Here is a 14,829-nt window from a genome sequence, read left to right as displayed (position 1 = left end):
TAGTTGAAGTTAGAAGAAAATGCTTTGAAAGACAGACTCATTTTCATTGATGTATTTTGACTATCAGTGTACTGACATTGTTTGTTTTTACAGTGAAAGGATAATTTGTGGCAAGTGGTTTCTTTCCCATAAGGCAGGCATCCAAATGGAGAATTATAATTAATGTTCAGATGGCCATGACCAGAAACGGATGGTGCATCAGATACCTAGATACCATTTAAGTATATATTAAGTATATGGCCCTGTTGCTTTGTCTTTGTTCCTATCAGATGCTTTGTCTTAGTCATAGTAATCCCATCCCACTTTGGGGGAATCCTGAAACAGTGGGCCCTGTGACTGTATGCTGGTCTCTAAGGTAAGAGTGGCATTCTGTCTGAGAAAAGGCTTCCTTACCTGTGTATAAGATGTTAGGTAAAAGGTAGGTGTGACCTCTTCTAGCCCTCTAACATCTAGATTTTTTAAAAATGTTTATTTATATATTTATTTTGAGAAAGAAAGTATGTGTGAACAGGGGAGGGGCAAAGAGAAAGGGAGAGAGAGAATCCCAAGCAGGTCAATGTTCAGCTCAGAGCCCCACGTGGGTCTCGATCTCATGACCATGAGATCATGACCTGAGCTGAAATCAAGATTTGGATGCTTAACCAACTGAGTCACCCAGGCACCCCATAACATCTAGATTTTATACTTGTAATTACTGTTGCCCTTTTGAGAGCCCATGGAAGAGAATAGGGTGCTCCCAAATGATGAGTGACCATGAAGGTGGCAGAGCTGAAAGACATAAGAAACCTGGTTCTTGATCAGTTGTTGAACTCCTGAATGAAATCCCTTGGATCTAATAATGTGAGATCACTTATGGATTATTTTTTAATATGGCTTGAGTCAGAGTTTGTTTGTTTGTTTGTTTGTTTGTTTGTTTGTTTGTTTGTTTGTTTTTACTTGCAGGTAAGTCATTTAATTTCCATAGCAGTTAAACTTTATTTTAGGCTAGGATTTCAGCAATAACTTCAGCAATGATAGAAGTTTATTCTAGTAGAAAGAACTTCATACCCATAACTATGAGACTCCAGTTCTAGACCTGACTTTGCCACAGGTTATCAGTCTGATACTAAGCCAATCATTTGACAGAGGGACTGCAGCTTTAGAAACTATCATATCAAAGAATAGAACTTCCAGGTACAGTATTTCTCTCATTCATTTTATAAATTTCCAGTTAGCAGCTATTCAAACTAACTCTAGATTTGTAATAGTTTAAAGTCTTAATACCTACTTCCAGAAATTGTTATAATCAGAATAAAGAAAAATAAGAATTTTTAAAAAGTGAGACTCACAGAAACAGTGAGTAGGATGGTTAACAGCAGCAGGCAGTTGGGGGGAAAATGGAGACACTGGTCAAAGGGCATAAGCCATCAGTTTTAAAAAGATCTGATGTACAGCATGATAACTATAGTTAATACTGTATGGCGTACTTGAAATATGCTAAGAGAGTATATATAAAGCATACTCACCAACACCACCACGTGCACACACACACACACAAGGTGACTATGTGGCATGAAGGATGTGTTAATTAACCTTACTGTAGTAAGCATTTCACAATGTGTACATATATTATGTCATTAGGTGTCAAGGACACTGTTCTCAGGCAGAATATTCCAATGCTCAGAGGTTATCTTCCAGGACCCAGTTAAAAGGTCAGTCTTTCCTTTGAGTTCAAGTCTGCCAAGTTAACTATTACACCAATATTATATTAAATATTGGATTTTTGTGTAGGATAAATACTATATAATTAAAAAGTAATACATTATATATTATAATAACAAATAGGAAAAAAAGCAGAAAGAGCTAAAAACTCAAAATTTTTAAATAAATCCTGGCTAAAAAAAATATAATAATAATTGAAATAAAGCAAGGTCCAGGGGCACCTTGGTGGCTCAGTTGGTTGAGCGCCCAACTCAATTTCAGCTCAGGGTGATCTCATAGTTGTGGGATGGAATCCCCTGTGTGGGGCTTTTTGCTAGGTGTGGAGTCTGCTTGGGCTTCTCTCTCTTCCTCTTCCTGTGTCCCTCCCCTGCTCAGGCTCTTCTTGTTCTCTCTCTCTCTTTCTCAATCAATCATAAAAAAAAAAAAAAAAGAAGAAGAAAAAAAAGTCCAATTTGAGATTCATATTTGCTATCTTTCACCAACATATTGGAAAAGACAAACCATGAAATGCTGAAGGCTTTGGAGTATAAAAGAAAAAGAAAGCCATGGACGGTGATGTTTCTGTAAAATATTTAATAATTATGATAAACAGAAAGATGACCTTATTCAACCTATAAGGCACTAACATTTGGCTGTAAGAGTCATCAGCCTGTTTTTGTTTGTTTGTTTGTGTTTTGTTTTGTTTTTTTTTTTATGAGCAGACCTTTCCAAACCCACCCAGGCAATGCCACTGACATTAGGCTTGCTTCTTCTTTGAATTTGGTATGGGTGTAGCTTTAAATTGGCATTTTTACATTTGGAGCATTTCTTTACGATTACATGTAGCATCATGACTATGAGTTTAGATAAAAAGCATAAAATCAGAAGACTTTGAAACCAGGATGAGAAGTATTTTGTAACAATGAGCCAGTTTTCTTCTTTCCCTTCTTTATGGTTCAGTAAACCTAAAAAATCAATGAGAGAAAAAAGAAAACACTCGAATGCTCAACACATAATAAGACACAAATGTTAAGAATGGGTAGAATAGGATTTATTTTCTCATGTAACTTTCTAAGTTATATTTGAGAATAAGTATTTCTTTGTGGTTATTTAAATATGTATGATCAAATTATTCAAGTATTTTCCCCCTCATTTTACTTTCATTTTCCTCTGTATCTTACATGAATAATGAATGCTTAATTCTGATTACAGTGAAGAAGCGAAACTAGTGCAGTAGAACAAACCTGGAAAGGACAAAGTTTTTATTTACACATACTATATATGCTAGTACACTACAGATACACATTTTCTGCCAAACACTCCAGTGCAAAATCCAAACTGAATTTATGTGTTTTCTAGTGAAAAATAAAACTGCCTTTACCTTCACCACCATATGTTTGAAAAATCCACATTTGTCATTTGAAATTGCCTACCTCCTCCCTTTGGGATTGGAGAGTAAACACAGAGGATCATGAGGGAGTAACTTCTGCCCCTTAGTTCATCTTGGCTGCTACTGACATGCCCATTTTGTCATCCCCATGCTCCTTTCAAATATGAGTTAATTTGCCAAATGATTCCAATCCTTTCATACCAGATTTGGCTCCCAGGACCTTCTCTGCATCCCTCAAGGGCATGGTGCTTAGCTAATTAGTAGTCAGGTCCCAGTTGTCCCTTAAACATATCCAATGGGAACCAGTAAAACCTCTGGTTCTGCTCTCTCTCTAGGATTACAAACCCTCCATCAGTGTGGAATCCGTCTAACTGTTCTCTGGCCAAATACAAAACCCTTTATTTCTTTCATGCCCTCCCTCTCCATAAAGATTTGCTTAAGCTCACTTGATGGAGAGTAGCAGAGACTCTGACTTAGTGTCAGAGCTTGGGAGCTCTAGAATTTTTCAAACACACCAAACTGCCTAATACTTCTTGATGGAGAAAAAAAAATCATTTTTGTGGCCAAAGAAGAAAGTGACAATTTTATTCTCAATAACTTCTGTTATAAAGGAAGATGAAAAAATTTATCAATTCTCAAATGTTTTAGCTCTTATGTTTAATCTCTACTATGGCTGTGTTGTATATTAGTATTGCTTTTAAGTTGTGGGTCCTGTAAAATGTTATCTGAAATAGTAAACCTCCAAAAAAGAGAATTTTTATTATTCATTTTTCAAAAGCGATTAGGTTAAATATCTTGTAAGTTTTGAGTAACAAAAGGCTAGAGAGAAGATTTGGAGATTGACAATGATATGGATTTGTTCTATGATTTACTACAAGTCACAACTTATTGGAACCATAAAATAAACTGATAGAACAGTCACTGTCCACTGTATTTGGCACAATTTTATTAATTTAAGAACAATGTAGTTTTCCATTTTATTTAAATGCCAGAATATACATAACAAGTACTTCTTATTAGACTTTTTAGTTTGATTATCGGTTTCTTCAATAAAATCAAAGAGTTGTACACAATTGCTCTTAACCAGGGGGTTGCCTTTGAAAATACACATGCTTAAAATTCTGATTTAGTAGATGTATCCATCTGGTACCTGGATATCTTATAATTCTATGTGATTCTGATGTGTACTTATATTTGAGAATCACTGGACTGGGTATCTAGATGGCATTTTGTAGCTCAAAACGTCTGTGATATCACAAGTGGAGCACAGAGGTTTTTGTTTCATTTGTACTGACAACTCACAATTTAGCCCCTTAAAAAAGAAATAAACAATGGTTTGAAAAATCGAGAGATTTATCCTCTGAGTTTTTAGCAACATATTTCATTGTATCTTTTATTTTGGATTCTTCCATCTGTTTTAGTGCTTTTGTTTTTAAGACAAAAAGAATAAATATAATTTTTTCATTCCAATCATTTTGTGAGGGAGATAATAATATATTGCTTTCTCTTCTTTTGTAATAACTTAGTGAAGTGACACTTTATGTATTGACATTTGCTAATCAGAAAATCTATGCATGAAATTATAGTTTTTCATAGAGGGTGGGTATAATGGTTCATATTGTATTTAAAGTATTAAAAATAATCAATGACTGATTAATTACAGTGATATCACAAAGGTTTATTTGAGTGTTTTGATCCACTTGATTAGTTGCAACATCTTCAGTAGTGAATATTCAGCCAAAAGTTTAATCTAAATCTTGAGACATTAGCTAACAACCAAACACATTGATAAAAGAGGCATTGAAATGATGTAACACAAAATGAAGACCTTTTGCCATGTCCATTCTAAATAACCTATTTTTGTTTATGTATAATCTGCTTATTTTTTATTACCCAAATCTCTACCTTTCATTATACAAATCCTTACTTTAAGAGTTTATTGAGAATAACTTAACATAACATTTATTATGATGGCTGTCAGCTTTCTATTGTTTCTATAATAGAGTAGATAACAAAATTGTTTTTCTTGTATAAGCCAAGACTAATATAAAAAATTAGTTCATTTATTTGATGGTTTGTACAATTCTTTCAATATAGTCCCCTCAATAGTAAATTTTTATCACAGTGATTATGCCTATCTGAAGTACCCCATGTCCTCCCCTCTAATCTGTTTTAATCTGTCATGGCCTTGAAATAGATAATCAAGTCTGTTAGGATTATATGCAAAGTAAAAGTAAACATAACCTGAGAAAATATTTGTTGATCCACCTGAGTAAAGAGATACATGAGATTTAATAACTTTGGACTTGTAAAATCTATTTTGGAAGCTCAGACATATTTTCCCTTCTTCCTTATTCCTTATTCTAAGACTCATTATAGAGAAGTGAGATTTACAGATGGTTGAATTTTGAGGTTTAAGAAATCTATCAAGCAGAACTGCATTTCATAAATATTGTGTGAGAACATAACTGATCAGAGAGAGGAATTTCCATTTTCAGACTCTCTAATAAAAATGGACAGTTTCCAGAAATAGTCCAGGTAAAAAAATGATTTAGAACTGATCAAATAATGTTTGCATTGCCAATATTACCCAAAATGCATCAATAAGTGGGTTTATTTTGAAAGAATTATGAGACAGAATAAGCTTCAACTTATTTCAATATGAACATTGTATTATACTTTTATATTGTTGCTTGTTATCTTTACATAACTATAAGACTCAACTATAGGCTTCACACTTTATATTGAGAATTTAGTAGATAGTTATAGTCCACAATAATTTCCTTTTCCCAGAAATCATCCTTTGCTATTTGGATATATGCCATTTTTAATTAGTTAAATCTATATAAGACTATTTTTAAAACTATTTTGTCGTGTTTATATATTTTTTCTAAGAAGATAGTAAGAGAAACCCACACATACATACACATATGTGAACAAGTTGACTCAACTATTTATTATTAACTGGCAAGAACAATGGTCAAAGGATAGTAAGTCTTTTGTCCCCATCAGTAAAGAACTCCATTAGGTGCTAACCATGTCAGCATAACTCCCCATTCATCTGTGTGGAGTTCATTAATGGTAGAAATTCCAAGAAATTTTGAATTGGAAAGTGGATGTATATTTGTGGAAGCAAGCATATGTGCAAATGTGTATGCACACGTGTGCACATACACAGAAACAAGAATATATTCTTGTCCTTTTGGCCTGCCCTCCTAGTTTAAACAGATTTCAAGAGCTTTCTGGAATCGAGCTCTAGAGCCCAGGTCAATTAATATTTGAACTTATCTTGGTTATAATATGTACATATTAATTACAGCTCGCAGATAAGTAGCCTCTGTCTGTAATTGATGAAAAACTTTGGTTTGAAATAATAGAGAGTGGCCTGTGGCATCATCTTGATTATAGTAGGGTTAAATTTTGCAGCATGCCCTTTAAAACCAAAAGGCTGCATGTACAAAAGAGGATGGGACTTTGAGATTGATAGCTTTGCCTTCACTAGATGTGTTGCCTTGAACAAGTCACTTAACCTTTGTAAGCCTCAGTCAGTTCATTTAAATAATGGGCATATTAATAGCAACTTTGTTATGGAGATACTAATAGCAGAGTTGTTATGAAGATTAAATGAGGTACTGTCACATATAAAGCACTTTACAAATGTGTACCATGTTTCATGATAATGATGATGATGGTAATGATTTAACTGTTGAGAGAGAGAGAGACAGAGAGGTGGGGAAGGAGGAGGAGGAAAGAAGTGAGAGAAAGGAAGGGAGGGAAGAAGGAAGAAAGAAAGAGGAGAAAGAAAATAAAGGATAATGAATAAATGAATGAATGATTTGAATGGTGAGGTCTTTATATCTCCTTAACAATTTTTAGATTTTCTCATAGAGTGTGAAACCGATGGAGTTTGTCCCATGCCAAGGTCCCAGAGACTTGGCAGCTGCTGATAGTTTTTGTTTTCATGATCTCAGGCTATTGGGACTCTTGAGCCATCCTTTAGGGCTTGCTGTGAGATTGCTACATTTCTGGTTAAACACTCCGCATCTGATAGGCACAAAGCAAAACACCTTGTCCTGATCCCTCTCTCTTCAGACATCAGGCCTTTAATCTAGTTAGTGTCACTTACATCTTAGTCCCACAGCCTTCCAGGTCAGTTCCCTTGATTTAAGGTACCGGCCTTTTCTGCCCTCTCAGAGTAAGAAAATCTCCCTTCGTCAAACTGCTGTGCTTAAAAGAGCGAGACCAAAAAAAAACAACCAAAAAAAACCAAAAACAAAACTATCCTCTCTACTTAAAAATAATTGAAACAAAAACTCAAAAGAGACCAATGTGATTGACGTAAATATAAATGTGAATGATTATATGAACATATAGGCATAGATATTGGTCTGGAGTGTTATTACTGATCCTGTAGCTTTTTTAAATACACAGTCAAGGAATATGGCTTATCAGAAAACATAGATACCACTTTTTTTTTCTGTAGTGTGGTTTGCCTTTCCAGGACTTCTATTATAGTTCATTGGTATATCATAGAACATATATTTTACGAAGAAAAACATAATGCTCATAGAAGTGAAGTAGTTTTCTCATGGTCACACAGTAATGCATAGCAGTTAGGGCAGGTCTGCAGATCACATGCTTCTCTCAAGATTTTCTTCGTGTCCCATACCATGCTGGACCTCTGAAAGTAACAGAGTTTGAGAGCAGTTGTCCATATGACTCATGCAACTAGGGAAGATGAGAATCCCAAAAGCAAGTCAGTATTTCAGAGACTCCTCAATAGACTCCAGCAGTCTCTTGTGCTGTTGCTAAAAATACATGCTTATTTTGGACATACCTCCTGGGGATTCTGATTTAGCAAATTGGAAATAAGATCTGAGTTTTTAAAATACTCTGCAGAAGATTCACATGCAAAGCCATAATGCATAAATATTGGGCTATCCATGTCCTTTGAACTGCATGGAAAAGGGTATAGCCATGGCAATAGTTTATGTTTGTAAGCCTCTTTTTGGAGAACAGAGCACCCAGCTAGTGCTAATCTGTACCAGAAGCCTAAAATGGGGAATGTCCTGAGAGGTGTTGAGAGGACAGGTCGATTCAGGAAATGGTACTATCAACAGGTAATAAGATGCAGCCATTGAGATTAAATTTTAAGTGTCAGCTTCTCATCTGCAGACTAACTGGGTCTGAGGAGGATTTAGAGCTAGAATTCTAAAAAGTGAATTTATGATTAAGATAGAGTTAGTATGCTAAACATTTCTTTCTCAAATGGGAACTTTTTATGGAAAAAGTGCTATCTTCCGCTAGTTCTGATGCTCTATTTTAGAAGCCCTAGTCATCAAGGAAATGGCTATTAAAGGACATTGGTGTGGAAGGAGCAGACAAACCCATTAAGGGACATTGGTGAGGATTTATTTGAAAGGCTATTGAACAGAATGGGGTCTTAGGGATTTTTTTTTCCAGAATATACTGTTTTTACTATACATAATGCTTGTTGGGTACTTGGCATTTGAAAGTGTGATGCAAACGATTGCTACCCAGTGAGATTTTCCTCCAAGATTTGGGTGGGAGCTTAAGATAGGAATTTCATCCAAAATACACCAGATCTTTAATGTTACAAGCAGCCTGGCATAGGCTGAGAATGGCTATTCACTGGGTCTTGCTTAAGCTTGGCAAATAACCAGAGCTGTAGAGGGAATATTGGTTAGGAAAGATGGAGTTAGTTCATTAGTAGAAATGCAGTAAGAGAAACTTACAATCTAGGTACAATTGCACTGGACCTAAGAGAGGCAATGAAACACAGGAATGCAAGTCTCTAGGCTTATAAGCAGGTTGCTAGAGTATAACTTACTTATGAACTAGAAATATAGTACTGGAAAATAATTTGCAATCTTAAAAAACTAAGCAGCTTTGCTCTGTGGTAGGATACTCAGCCTGGCAAATTCATTCAATGAGAAGCTAATGACTACAGTAACTGAAACAAGCTATAGCTTGAAGAGCTGGGGACTCAGACTACCTGAGAAGTTGGATCAGTTTATCCAACTGCTTAGTACTGATTGTGTGATAGGAAAGGACTTTTATTGTTCCCTCTGTAATTGTGGTTCAGTGCATTTTAGAACTCGGTGTGATATTTATTTTTGGTCAGTGAGAGATTGGCAGAATCAGAAACAGGTTATGGAGCATAAAAAGCACTCCTGGAGTGGGATGCGAAATTAAGGAGGACTCTAGCAATAGGCACTAAGAGAAAACTGAGAGTTGGTGGAAGTGTCATGAAGATATAGGAGTCTGAGAGGAAATATGCAGAAATATATTGCAGATTAATGATTGCTGTCCCACACACTCAGAGCAGGTATTTATTGCCTTGCAACAGATTTTAGAAGTCCAATTTCCAACCTGCAGATATTAGGAGTATGTCAAGTAAATGACCTCAATTCAGAAATTACCCAAGGTGAAGGCATGAAATTTATTTATGCAAATTAAAGCTTAAATACTAAAACTATTTAGTGAAGATAAGTGTCCTCAATAAATAATTTTAATTTTAAAGAATGACAGTTTTCAGAATTTGACATTTGAGATATCTTATTTTTTTAATGTTTATTTATTTATTTTTTTAATGTTTATTTTTGAGAGAGAGACAGAGCATGAGCGGGGGAGGGCAGAGAGAGAGGGAGACACAGATTCCAAAGCAGGCTCCAGGTTCTGAGCTGTCAGCATAGAGTCCGATGTGGGGCTCGGAACCCATGAACTGTGAGGTCAGACCTGAGCCGAAGACAGACACTTCACCGACTGAGCCACCTAGGTGCCCCTTTAATGTTTATTTTTGGGAGAGAGAGAGAGAGAGCGAGCGAGAGAGCGCGCAAGAGAGCACCCAAGTGGGGCAGGGGCAGAGAGTGAGGGAGACAGAGTACCCGAAGCAGGCTCCACACTGATAGCAGAGAACCTGATGCAGGGCTCAAATTCACGAACCATGAGATCACAACCCAAGTCAAAGTTGGACACTTAATCGACTGATTAAGGTGCCCCTGACATATCTCATTAAATAAATGTATGTAAGAACAAACCAGTTTTTATACTAGGAAAAGGTTCTTTTTAGATATTGTGGTTTAATCCAGTTATAAGTATATTTTAATAAGCTAAAAATTTACCCCAAATTTCTATTTTAATTAAAAGAAAACTTAACAACAAAGAAATCATAAAAGTAAGCCCCCCACCTTCTTTTACATTATTAAAAACTGTTATACTGATAATCAAACATCAAAAAAAATTCAAAGCTTTTGAAACCTTTTTCTAAGAATATGAACCACTTCTCATTTTTCCCAAATGGTACCAATTACTGCACTTAAGCCATCAGGAAGTTTGCTCTTGTGTTCTAGTAGAAAAAGGGAGCAGAACAATCTTCTCTTAAAATTTACCAATCCAACTAGTTTTATCAATGGATTTCTGTCATTTGTCAGAATGTCAAACATTTGTCAAATGTCAGTTGTCAGAATGTCAAAAACCCAGGTTTTTCTTTGATCTTGTGTGTTGGATTGGAATAAATACATCCACAATACAATCAAACTTTGCCCTGATTTTTTAATATGTTTTGGTATTTTGAGACAAACTAGGCATACTTTAAATTATAAGGATTTTAACTAAACCCAAAGCAAAATTTAAAATTGATACTACACAATTCCAAAGGAATGCAATGTGCAAAACTTTTTCAATTTATTACATATTGTCCAAGTGTAATTTGGCTCTGATGGTTTCTAAGTGGAGACCATTGAATGAATAAATATCCCAACTCATGAAAATTTAGAGTTAAAACCAAACAATAGCTAATGTCATTATGATTTATTTTGTATGTCTGTAAAACATTGAAGGAATCACCATCAAGTATTAGTAAATTAAAAAAAAATATGTGTATATGTACACACATATATGTATCCTTACAACACACATTTTAAAAGATCTTCCTGTAGTTCAAGGCAGAGTCAGGTTAAGAGTTTTGAATAAATTACATTTATTTTATATTGCATTTCCATTATCCTTTCTGTGAATGATTAATATATGTATATATAATAAATTGATGTGATTCAGAAAATATTATGCATTGTATAAAAATGTATACTCTTTTCCTATATGATATGGAAAGTTTTAGAAGAAAAGTAGGTGAAGCATAAAGAATGGAATGAGATTATCTTACTTTGCCTAGTACCACTTATAAAGACTTTTTTCTTGTTTATAGAGAAACATTATAAAGATATAAAGATTTTGTTTTAATCAAGTTATTATAATAGAAATTCAAATATACCTTAATTCCATTGTGGGTGGCAAGACTCTTTACTTGCCTATATCTTGAAAAATATAATAGATTAGAAAAAACTATATGATATGTAGAGAATCTCTCATGAAATAATAACAGATCAAAACTTTGCCTTAGTAAAAATGGAGGTGATATGAATATGAAGAGCTGTGACATAAAACAGGCTAGTTTCTGGAAAGTGTAATAAATAGGAAAAACTGAAAATAAGCTGCTGGATATTTGGGGCAGGACAAGAATATGTCCAGCGATTTAGGACAAACTTCCACACTTAGTTTTTATCTAAATTCTCTCAACCTACTTTAAAAAATACTTGTTCTACACCTGGTCTGAAATATACATTCAGTCTAAGATTGCCAAATCCAGCAAATAAAGATACATATGTTTGAATATTGCATGGGACATACTTACACAAAAAGAACAATGAATTTTTATCTGAAATTCAAATTGATTGGGTGTCCCATAATTTATCTAACACTGCTAATACAATCGGATCTTATTTTGATGAAATTTATCTATCAATCATCATATATGCCTACTGTGATGTTCCTGTCCTTAAAAAAAAAAAGTTTACTTTTTTTATCTTACTTAGATAAGGAGAGTGATTCAATTTAGGTAGAGAAGATAAAATCCTTCTAGAACCACTTAGATTGTGGAGGGGAGTAGAGCATCATGAAGGACAAGAATGCAATAAGGAAAGTATCTCTCCCATCCTGTGTACTAGCAATTTAATCAAACAAATTCAACCAGTCCCTGAGGCATTTAATGATAGGCTTAATTAGTGAGATCCCAAAATAATTTGTTACTTCTTATTGTTCACACTATTAACAGACAGATCAAAGAGGACAAATTCTGGCCCTAAGCAAAGTCATAACATTCATATAGGTTAAGATCTTTTCATAGGTTTTTGGTGATTTTTTGATGACAGTTGTCTTTAGTGGCCATTGGCTTTTGTTCTCAGATGACCTTCAATTGCATCAGTTCAGTTGCCACCTATTGAACTAATTTATATAAGGCCTCTCCTACATCTGCTTATCCATAAAACAAGAGATGATTCTTGCACCTATATGTAAAAGACTACACCATGAAATTAATGAATGTGATGGCAAGAGAGGACCCATATATATTCAGTTTCTGATCTTCAGCAAGAATTATAGATCCCATGAATTGTTAAAACAATTTATTATTGCTTTGTTAAAGGCCAAAACCTAAAATTTCCAGAAGCTAGGAAAGAAACGTTTATTTCTGCTAGAAGAAACTGGTTTTGCTGTAATAGGAGTAGTGAGGAGGATGAATGAGAATAAAACCTGGATTGCATCAGAAATCCACCAGGAAAATAGACCTTGGGCTGTACTGTAAGCTACAGAGGTAGTATGGATTTCTTTCCTGTGTCAAATATCTTATAAATCCACTGTAAATAAGTTTATGAGTGAATATTCTTCTCTAAGTTAAAATCATGTCTTCTCTGATTACCTATAGCTAGCTAATTATTTTTTGTTTTCAAATAATTCCATTGTCTTGCTTTCCTTGTATACCAAGATTGATTACTACACAAAGTCCTAAGCTACTTTTGTTTAATTCTGTGAATGCCTCTTTAAAAACATTTATTAATTAATTGCAAAATTACTGCATGTTCTTTTGTAGACAGTTCAGAAAGGGAGGGGAAAAGACAATTTTTTTTTAAGTCATTTCAAATCTTACTACCAAAAGAACTGTAACCAGTACATCCTGTTTTAGGACATTGTTGTGGAAATTATTGTCACATACTTTTAAATTTCAGTTGTTTAATAACTTATCCCCTCCTTTAGAAGACAAGTCATCCAGTAGGATAATCAGTTCAGAATGGGGTCATCTCTCCTTCTTCAAGATTGGAAGAGTAAAACAGGGATGATTTATTTCTGGCCTTGCACATCTTTGGTTTGGCACCCATTAGTTGATCTGTAATGGTTTATCTTTGAATTATCCTCCAAAATTTAATATCAAAAAATGTTTTGTAAAAATAAGAATGTTCATCTTCTTTTGAAGAATCAGGATATTTGGTATGCCCAGGCCAGATTGTAAGATAGAAGGAATTCCTGGAGTTGGTAGTCTCTACATGCTTTAGACGGTACTCTACCTTTCTGCTTGCTCAGTTTACTAATTACCGAGGCCCTCTACCAGGTGTAAAATATGCTGGTTTCTAAACACTACAAAATAGTGAAAGCTTGTCCCAAGGGCTGATCTTCTTCAGTTTCATGGTTTCCTGAACTCTCCATTTAAAGACTAGGCTATAGGCTATTCTTCCACTAAGGCCCAAACAGTGAGAAATTACCCCAAACTGGGTCAAAAATTTAGAAAAAAAATAATAAAGAAAGTGTCCTTTACTTTTTGGAAAAACAGCATGTGACTTTTATAGTAACCTCATCAACATGTACTAACCAGTTCAGGGGAATGAAAAAGTGAAGGGGTCCTTAAAGGGGCTTTTAATAGCATCAGAATATCTTCTAAGTAATGATTTAAAATTTTGTGGACAACAATTTTTTTAATCATATCCATTTTATGTTGGGAGGGTCATATTTTGTGAGTAAAAACATCTAAGTACATTTTTTTTTAGTTTTTTGGCGACGATGTTGGTGTGGATTCAAATGAGTGTGTATGTATTTATTATCTGTTTATCTTGACACAAATTGCACATATACTTCTTAATTTCTTATATTTACACTGAAATATGAGTAGAATAATTGACATAATGCAGTTATCTATCTTTTTTATGTCTTCACTAAAGAAAAAGTGCACTCTACTGAGACAGATTCAGTTAATTAAGTCACTCTTACTTCATATTATATATTATTCTGTTTAGGCAGCATAACAATCCTGTTGACATTTTGCCCATGGGTGACCTCTTTCCAAGCTAATTCCTATTCAGTTGTCCTCTGTAAGTGAATGAAAAGATAAAGTATAAAATGAACAGTTTATCTCATTAAGGATCCAGAATATCAATGTGAAGGAAAAATAAAACTGACATAAGTTCATAATGTAATAAAATAAGAACCATTTAATACAAGATATCTATTTATTTAATAGATTTATGCTTGACATCCATTTCTCTGGCACAGGCAAACAACATAAGGATTGTTTTCTTAATTTCCCAAGTAGATTTATTTGAATTTACTTATTTCTTTATTTATTTTGAGAAAGAGAAAGAAAGTGTGAGCAGGGGAAGGACAGAGAGAGGTGGTGAGACAGAATCCCAGGCAGATTCCAGGCTGTCAGTGCAGAGCCCAATGCAGGGCTACATCTCATGAACCATGAACCATGATCATACACATGGTTCATAACCAACTGAGCCACCCAGGCACCTCCCCAAATAGATTTAGACCTTGTTGCTAAAAAGCTGAAAAATAAGGATTCTGTGTAAATTAAATACAAAAAGATAATTATTAATAATTTTATGGAAGATTTTACTGAAAAGTTGCTA

The 14,829-nt window shown here is 34.4% G+C and overlaps 1 protein-coding gene across 1 annotated transcript in view; it reads left to right on the top strand.

Moving 5' to 3' along the window:
* Positions 1–14,829, top strand: part of LOC121030036 (protein eyes shut homolog) — a 482,117-nt gene that overhangs the window by 101,071 nt on the left and 366,217 nt on the right. The window lies entirely within an intron of this gene.

This window comes from Herpailurus yagouaroundi, unplaced genomic scaffold (genome assembly GCF_014898765.1).
Source record: "Herpailurus yagouaroundi ecotype Mexico unplaced genomic scaffold, PumYag 139, whole genome shotgun sequence".
NCBI lineage: Eukaryota > Metazoa > Chordata > Mammalia > Carnivora > Felidae > Herpailurus > Herpailurus yagouaroundi.
Note: the sequence above shows the minus strand (reverse complement) of the source record. Positions and strands in the feature narration are given on the sequence as shown.